Here is a 9,982-nt window from a genome sequence, read left to right on the forward strand (position 1 = left end):
CATCTAGTTGTGAAAATTCATTTTGAAAGACTGTGAACGTTGTTGAACTCTTCCCTGATGCAGGTGGTCAATATATGACTGTGAGGGTCAGATTTCCAAGCCACTAGTTACAGTGGCAGTGATTGGTTCCATGGAACTGTATTTTGTCAAGTTATGAAGACGAACATTAAGCATTCCTTTATGGACAATGGCAACACGTCCGCCATTCAGGTAAGGTATTTACAATGTTATAGTAACATGGTAACATGACTTATATAACATTGTTATCCTTGGTTTTAAGCCAGGTGCTCGTGGTATCAAGGTCATTTTCCAATACATATTCATGTAGAATGGTTGATTTGTTTCGGACCGACTGGGCATTTATGGGTAAAACCTAAATTTTAACGATGAGGAAAAATTTCTTTGAGTGACATTTTTCGAAGTTTGATATGTCTTTCAGTATGTTCAGCTACAATTAAAGAAACATGTTAAAACTCATCTGATAAGGAACTATATATTCAGGTGATATGATTTGACTAGAATGAAATTTAAAGAGGGTTGCGGGCGGAAGTATTTCCCTTGAGGTATACCTCGCTCTTTCCAAGGTTTTGATTTTTTTGTGTTCCGCAAGTCACTTTGATTTTCTTCTTACCACCGCGACTACCTGACATAATGTCAATTCAGGTTTAGGCTTTGCCAACAGGCCTGTATTCCAATAGCTGACTGTTACTGTTAGATTAACATATACCGTTTAATATATGCATACGAGTTCGTGAAAACGTGAACCATTTCTTTATGTGAAACAAACGGTTTTTGTCACAGTAAATGAACACGTCTATGCATGAGATGGTCGCATTAACGTCTTCACCGAGATATGCATGCTAGCCTTTGTAAAGTACAATTAATTGTAATGCCGTGTGTTCTCATGAATGTTCGGTGTGTGTTTTTAAACTGACTGTCCTATTACACTGACCGGAAATTATGTTGTTAATTTTGCTGTTCATTTTGTTATTCAATAAAACATCGTATTTATTGTCATATATGACCCTATTGTATTAACTGACAACACGTCTTGTCATTAGCAATACCTTTTAATGGTGATTCTGCTGGAAGCCCCATTTCAATGTCAATAAAATGGACAAAAGCATCTCTGACATCTGACTGTACGATTATATCAGGACCATCTCTCATGAGCAAGGTATTTTGTCAAGACGTGGCTGATCTGCTTCTTTATGCACATAATTCAGAATTGGCGAAGTGAAAAGAAGGTGACTTGTCCAAGGCGTTTTCCGTTGTTCGTCACTACCCTTTCTACAACATTTTGTAATATTCCCGGGATTTCTGGACAGGTTGTAGCACAAGTCTAAATATAGCACACTACTGCCCCTCACTGAATCTACAGGTACAATGTATAACAGTTGAAACATTGTTGGGCAACGCATAACACTGCCACACAATACGAATATATAATCGTTGTCAGATGTTGCACTGACTGATAGAATGTGTCACAGACACACCCATTCATGTGTGTTTTGTTTGGATATATACCCCTGCTGTGATTAGTGGAATAACGATATACAGCGCACGACTCAGTTCAGTGAACTGGTATAAATACCAGGCAGAAAATAATCAAACTGTTTCCGTGAAGCGAAGGCGGACATGCTGGTCTTCAGAGGCTGATGACGACACACACACCAAGATAAATACAGTTACAAAGCATTGACCTGATGGTGAGTTGTCAGAATAACAAATAGTGTTTTTTATATGAATAGATACATTATCTTTCCGCAGATAATACCTTTTCGTATATTTATGCATGTGTTTCGTTTCGAGACAAGTTAATCCTTATTATAGTCTATTTATATAGCGCCGAGTTCCAGCTACGCTGCGCACGGGCGCTTTTGTTTCCCTCGATCATAGGATGTCAATCTCAACTCCCTGGCGATCACACAACTTTTCAGCCACTAGCCGCATCAAGTTTATGTGACTTTCCAATCCTTACGAGGTACCCATTCACAACTGGGTGACCTGGGACACATAGTCACAGTACTTTGTCCAAGTTTACTGCACGTTGTTGTACCTGCAACTAGGTGTTTGCACATATTCATGTTGCCACCATCTGGTCATAAACCAACGGAATCGTGGTTTATTTTAAGTGCATAGGGTTGTGTACTGTACTATAGGGGTTGTGACAAGACTGAAAGGGTCTGCATACAAAGTTGACTCCAAGGTTTTTACACCCGGTCACCGGTGGGCTCGATCCTGGCACCTCAATCTCGCTGGATCACTAGCCTTGCGCCTTATACAGCTCGCCCACCACGCCCACCACGCCCCTCACTCCTCAAGCACCTGTAGTAAAGGGGCGGTGGGGTAGCCTAGTGGTTAAGGCGTTCGCTCGTCACGCCGAAAACCCGGGTTCGATTCCCCACATGGGTACAATGTGTTAAGCCCATTTCTGGTGTCCCCCGCCGTGATATTGCTGGAATATTGCTAAAAGCGGCGTAAAACCAAACCCACTCACTCACTCACCTGTAGTAAATGATCGAAAGGGTAGTTCATTTGTCAGTGGCGCCCATTGACTCAGCAGAATCATGTCATATAGGAAAGCCAAGGCATGGTATAGGTTCGAATCTCAGACTCTCGGTCAGATTTCCTGCTTCGTCATCACCGTAGCCATGCATGTGGATTTCATAAAACATGATTCGTTTGTTTGTTGTTTAACGCTGCACACAGAAATAATAAGACGGCGGTCTGTAAATAATCAGACAATCCAGTGATCGACACCATGGTCATTGAATTTTACAGTTGGGACACAATGGCATGTGTCAACCAAGTCAATGCCGTTAGCTGCCTCTTACAACAAGTATGGGTTTGCTGAAGATAAGTTATTACTCATATCTCACAATGTGATGTCCAAAGTACAATTAGATCTGCAGGAAATTACATACTATACATACCTTTCCTGAAAAAGATCATAGTCATAAAAATATCACATTTGGCAATAAGGCATATAGACATATCCCTATTTCTTGTTTACAGTAAGGGTCCAGCATTCTACAGCTTGTTTAGCTTGACCTGAGCTTCTCTGCATATGCATGACCCGGGAGGTCAAATGGCACAAACGGCAGGTCGGGCTAACTTCATTAAATAGGGGAGCAGAAAATGGTATTAATGTTGCGTTCGTGCAAAACATGCATATATGGATTCGTTACAGAACTTATCCCGGAAAACAACACTTCTGAAAAAACAATCATTTCATGTTTTAATTGAATTGTTTATACAGTTATATGCTATCTATTTTGGTTTACTAACTCTAAAACGTACACACGTCAGTAACTTTCACAATCCGATTCACTCTCGCTATCACACTCTACACCCAGGTCAATTATCACTTTTTCTATTTCATGTTCAACTGCAATATTTCTGTTCCAGTAGTCGCCTAAAGCCTGAATCGGAAACATTAAATCATCTGTAGCTTCTTTTTTAAAGAAAGTTAGGACATTGCCGACGATTTCTCGTCACTGAGATGTCAAACGGGGACCTTGTCTCGGCTGTTCGGACATGTTGACAATCAACTGACAAAGGTGCACCCCTTCACAATAATAGACTCAACCAGTTGTGACAAGGTCGCGCAATACATTAGTATTCACTTGATCAGGTCAAGCTGAACAAGTTGTAATCCAGTGAACATAATTTAGTTCCACCACGTCACAAATATTGTCGGTATGTAAATATTATATGATACGCTGGAACGCACTGCAAATTGATATGGCATACATTAATATTGTGTATGTAATAAGCTATATTACACATTTTTTAACATTTTTAAAATTCCTGTTTGTTGCTAATGTGTCGTCGCGCCCATCTGTTCCAACTGTAGATTCTGTCTCAAACCGTATCAACAGTAATGTAAGGGGGAAAATATGATTTTATCACCACCTGTTCATTATAAGACAATTCCGGTTTCTACCACACCTTGGTTAAAATTCTGAAAAGATCTCGAAAATATATAATGATGCCCACTTGACGAGTTGGGAGGGTTACGAATAAGTCGATTTCGTTAAGAGATATCAAAGAACTGTCCGACCGCGTCATACCAAAGACGTTAAAATATGGTACTTGTTGGTCCCTGCCTGGCGCTCGGCATTAATGGGTACAACAAGGACTGGTCGGCTCGGAGTCAGTATAATGTGTCTGAGATGGGTATTCATGCTTAACTGCTTGATGGTATCTCAGTGGGCTAGCACTATAAAACCAGCTTAAGTCTGGGCTAGTACAAGCAGCCGCACATACACATACACAAGTATGCACGTCGTCATATCAGCGAAATATTCTCACATACTACACGACGTCATAAACTTTGGAAAGAGTTCAAACTGGACTTGTTTACTCGAGTTACCTTGCACCTCACCAATAGTTCTCAAAGAACTGTACATACGTCCACTCGTCAGTCATGCCAAATTGTAACTTTGGAAAGAGTGGAAACTGGACTTGTTTACACGAGTTAATTCCCTTGCTTCGGGAACAAGATCACAAGGTAATAGTTTTCATCTTTGTAACAAAGTAAGGAACGACAAAGAGGTAGAGATGGATAAATTCTTGTTTATTTCGTCACATCAGCAGCGGCTTGGCAGTCGGGCGGCCTGGGACAGTCCTTGGCCTGTTTGCTGTGACCAGCTGGTGTTGTTGCTGTCTCTGCTGCTGCCGTCCAGATCTCTCTCTGTTTCCTCTCTCATTTCTGTCTGGCCGTCTTCCCTTATATACCCCCTGGGTCAAGATTAATGGTTCAGCCATCTGTATCCCACAGGCTGTGCAACCAGCTGGACATATGTCAGAAACATCAATGTTAATTCCTCATGAATTATGTTTATCACTGGTCACAGGTAGTGTTCAAACATAAAAGTGTCATTGCCGTTGTGGTGGACTACTTCACAGCAGTTCCTTGCTGGCTGTTGACACATTCAGGGGACTGACCACGGTTTTATCGCAGGTCACACTTAGTATGCAGACATTAATGTGCCATCGCCGTCATGGTGGTTTACTTCACAGCAGTTTCTTCCTGCATATTGCTTTGTTGACACAGACAGGGGCTGACCAGGGATTGACAGGGGACTGACCGAGGGAGGCGAACATCAACTATGTTACATCTTTAAGACACATGTACTTGTTATCGTCCACTTCTTAGTTAACTTGTTTAAACGAGTTAATTCCCTTGCTTCGGGAACAAGATCACAAGGTAATAGTTCTCATCTTTAAGACACATGTACTTGTTATCGTCCAATACTTAGTTAACTTGTTTACACGAGTTAATTCCCTTGCTTCGGGAACAAGATCACAAGGTAATAGTTCTCATCTTTAAGACACATGTACTTGTTATCGTCCACTTCTTAGTTAACTTGTTTACACGAGTTAATTCCCTTGCTTCGGGAACAAGATCACAAGGTAATAGTTCTCATCTTTAAGACACATGTACTTGTTATCGTCCACTTCTTAGTTAACTTGTTTACACGAGTTAATTCCCTTGCTTCGGGAACAAGATCACAAGGTAATATTTCTCTTCTTTTAGAGAGAAGTACTTGTTACTGTCCACATCATATACTTTGTCAACATCTCATGTGTCGACCCTGCCGCGTGCGGTGTAAAGTCACCACCAGCACGTGTGCAGAATATGCTGCTGATTAGACAAAACATGTTAATAATCCTTCAGAGATGAATAATTCTTATGTGACGTCTTAAACATGTAAGGTACTCAAATACCTTTTTCAAATGGGCAGCTTAGACTCGTGCCATGTGCCTAATTGAGCACCAGTGGAATATACTCGGGTGGAGAGTTGTCACAAGAGACCCAGGTACCTCAATTAGAGGGGCTCTTCAGACGACAGAAAGGGCAATACCAAGCTCAACCATACACAAGTCAGTGAAGAATCTTACAAAGCTTTGACTCTGGGATTTTGTATTGAGACTATATACGCTACTGCTGAAAAAATTAATAAGTTTGATACTTACTATTAAAAGCTTATTTTTCACAAAATCAAAGCTGACATTTTTTTCAAGGATTATCATAGACTGGGCATTTGAATTTTAGGATATCTGAGCTTCCGCCCCATCCACTTAAAATTATTGATATAAGTAATCTTATTCATATTTACATCTTGGTTGTCGAGGCTTCTCTGAGTGCTGTGATCATCCATCTTTGTTCTGTAACGTTTTCATTTTCAGTAAACGATAACCTAAACTATCATTCCATGTTCACAACAAATATCAACAGATTGAAGAGTCTATTGTAGGGTTCAGATGATATCATAGTGATGATACCAGGTATTCAGGGAAAGGTGAGCGTAGAATGTCCGACTGGCGTCATGCATCACGAAGACCGGCAATTTGTGGTCACTGGTACATCAATTCGGGACATGTCCTCCATATATAGACCATAAAGGGTTTTAAAGTTTGCTGCGGCCATGAACGTTGTAACGTCAACCCTGTTGTCACAGTTTTATGGATAGTCTCGTGTCTCTCCAAACAGGAATACGTACATGTAAATACGAAACCTGGTACAACGATTTTGAAATTGTCATCCGCATGTCTACCATGGAAGGTTTAGAAAGTATATTTGGGCCTTGAATGTTGCAACGTCAGCCCCGTTGTCATACAGTCTTGAGGATAGTCTCGAGTCACTCCAAGCATGAATGTGTACATCTAAATATTAAACCAATGAGTTAGTCTATATTATTTCTGGTACAATTGGCAGTTCAGTGTTCGGACAGATGAGAATCAGATCAACAAGGGGTTCAGGGGGTCAGGGGGTCCAACACTTAACATATAGTGTCATGAAACAATGTTGTCATGTGGAAGTTTAATGAATTGAAAACTGTATTGGTTGTTTTGTATTACAATTTCTACAGTTGGCTGGACAACAAGAATAACATTCGGATTCTGTTTCAATTGGAGCATTCAACCAATGCCAGATCAACGTAATAGTAATTATGTTGTCAGCGATTGTTTGAGCATGAGTTGACGAATGGTATTTTAATCTTGAACAATGTGAGACAGGCGTTATCTGGTAATTAGAAATGTTTGTTATCTAAACTTTTGATTCAATTCATGCGTATTATCGAATCCCTGAATAAATAGTCAGGTTAATTAGAAATAACAAACACAGTTAAGAGATGGCCCCAGGGGTACAGTGGGGGTGGTGTGTGTGTGTTTTTTGTTTTTTGGTCCTTCTCTCCAATATGTAAATCGGTTAATAATGAGCATACCTGTGAAAAAACATCTGGGTTCCAATCAGCCCTCAACAACCCAACAACCCATACTTGCCGTAAGGAGCCACAGAGATTAGATTTTTGGCTTTTTTTTCAATACCTGTAAGGACATAAATTCGCATCGAAGGTCAACCTATAATAAAAATGTTTTCACACAGCTTTTTTAAACGTTGACGTAGATAACACATAGTAAAACATTCATTTTGGGTCACAGTCATTAACAATTCATCTTTTCAGTCTTTTAAAAGATTAAAATATTCTGTTAAATATATCTAAATAAATCTTATTTATATAGCGCAGAGTTCCAGCTCACAGGCGCTTCACATAGTCTTGTTATGTCAGTTTCTGGTAGCAGAACACATAATTCTGAGGAGAATAGATGAGTTTTAAGCCTGTACAGAGGGTGCAGACTTTAAAGTAAGAGGAAGTTTGTACCAGAGAGTGGAGACTGCACACTTGAAAGATCGATTGTCTAATCGAGTCCTGGATCTTGTCTAATACAGGAGAGGGTTGGCATAATTGATGCGGGAGATGACTAGGGCAGGCGCTTTTGCTGACTCTGTTGTAAGGAAAGGCCGTAATCTGCTAGTCTGATGGAGCTGATGATGGGACGTCTGACATACATGGGTGATTTGTCGTCTCATGTCCATGGCAGAATCAAAGTGGACTCCCAGATCCTCACTGTGGCAGACGGAGTTACTTCCCCATGTCCAATCTTCACTGAAAGGCCTGACAGTGAAGTCTGCAAATGCTTTGGTCCAACAGCCAGAACTTCCGTTTTACTGTCGTTGAGTTTGAGGAAGTTTGTCTCCATCCAGCCTGATGTCAGGAATACAGCTGTCCAATTGTCTTGTGCGATCTTTCAATGATATCAGTCCTGAAGCAATGGTACTCTGGGTGTTATCAGCATAGCAGTGAAACGGAATACAATGTCTCCTGAAGATGTCACCCAAGGGTAGCATGCAGATACCGAACAGGAGGGGACCTAATACAGATCCCTGGGGCACTCCATAAGTGAGACTTGTCTGCTCAGATGCACCATCACCCACTATAACTGACAGCGTGCTGTCTGTCAGATGTGACTACAGCCATGACAATACTGCTTCTGTGATGCCAACTCTTGTCTCAAGCAGATGAAGAAGGGTGGTATGGTCAGGAAGAGCATATTTTCATCTAGTTGTGAAAATTCATTTTGAAAGACTGTAAACGTTGTTGAACTCTTCCCTGATGCAGGTGGTCAATATATGACTGTGAGGGTCAGTTTTTCCAAGCCACTAATTACAGTGGCAGTGATTGGTTCCATGGAACTGTAGTTTGTCAAGTTATGAAGACTAACATTTAGCATTCCTTTATGGACAATGTCAACACCTCCGCCATTCCGGTAAGGTATGTTGACATTTACAATGTCATTAGATGGTAACATATCTTTTATAACACTCTTATCCTTGGTTTTGAGCCAGGTGTCCGTGGTATCAAGGTCATTTTCCAGTACATAGTCATGTAGAATCGTTGATTTGTTTCGGAACGACAGGGCATTTATGGGTAAGACTTCCGCCCGTATCCACCCTAAATTTTAACGATGAGGAAAAATTTCTTTGAGTGACATTTTTCGAAGTTTGATATGTCTTTCAGTATGTTCAGCTACAATTAAAGAAATATGTTAAAACTCATCCTTATACGATGAGGACCTTATATTCAGGTGATATGATTTGACTAAAATGAAATTTTAAGGAGGGTTGCGGGCGGAAGTATTTCCCTTGAGGTATACCTCTCTGTTTCCAAGGTTTTGATTTTTTGTGTTCCGCAAGTCACTTTGATTTTCTTCTTACCACCGTGACTACCTGACATAATGTCGATTCAGGTTTAGGCTTTGCCAACAGGCCTGTATTCCAATAGCTGACTGTTACTGTTAGATTAACATATCCCGTTTGATATATGCATACGAGTTCGTGAAAACGTGAACCATTTCTTTATGTGAAACAAACGGTTTGTGTCACAGTAAATGAACACGTGCATGCATGATATGGTCGCATTAACGTTTTCACCGAGATATGCATGCTAGCCTTTGTAAAGTACAATTAATTGTAATTCATATAAAACCCTTTCACCATTCGTTACACACCGTTGATATAACATTAATACACAGCAAATGTAGATCCACATCAACATCAACAGCAGGTGACTGATCATGAATGTGATGTTCTCCTGCCATACTTTTCTTGTCATTGTACTCAAACTATGAACAAAATCCTATTTTCTCATGAATATACGGTGTGTGTTTTTAGACTGACTGTCTTATTACACTGACCTGAAATTATGTTGTTAATTTTGCTGTTCATTTTGTTATTCGATAAAACATCGTATTTATTGTTATATATGACCCTATTCTATTAACTGACAACGCGTCTTGTCTTTATCAATACCTTTTAATAGTGATTCTGCAGAAAGTCCCATTTCAGTGTCAATAAAAGGGACAGAAGCATCTCTGACATCTCACTGTACGATTCCGATTATATCAGGACCATCTTTCATGAGCAAGGTATTTTGGCAAGACGTGGCTGATCTGTTTCTTTATGCACATAATTCAGAATTGGCAAAGTGAAAAGAAGGTGATTTGTCCAAGGCGTTTAACGTGTTCGTCACTACCGTTTCTACATCATTCTGTAATATTCTCAGGATTTCTGGACAGGTTGTAGCACAAGTCTAAATATAGCACACCACTGCCCCTCACTGAATCTACA

Source organism: Haliotis rubra, unplaced genomic scaffold (genome assembly GCF_003918875.1).
Source record: "Haliotis rubra isolate DU_JTF1 unplaced genomic scaffold, ASM391887v1 Scf162, whole genome shotgun sequence".
Taxonomy (NCBI): Eukaryota; Metazoa; Mollusca; class Gastropoda; order Lepetellida; family Haliotidae; genus Haliotis; species Haliotis rubra.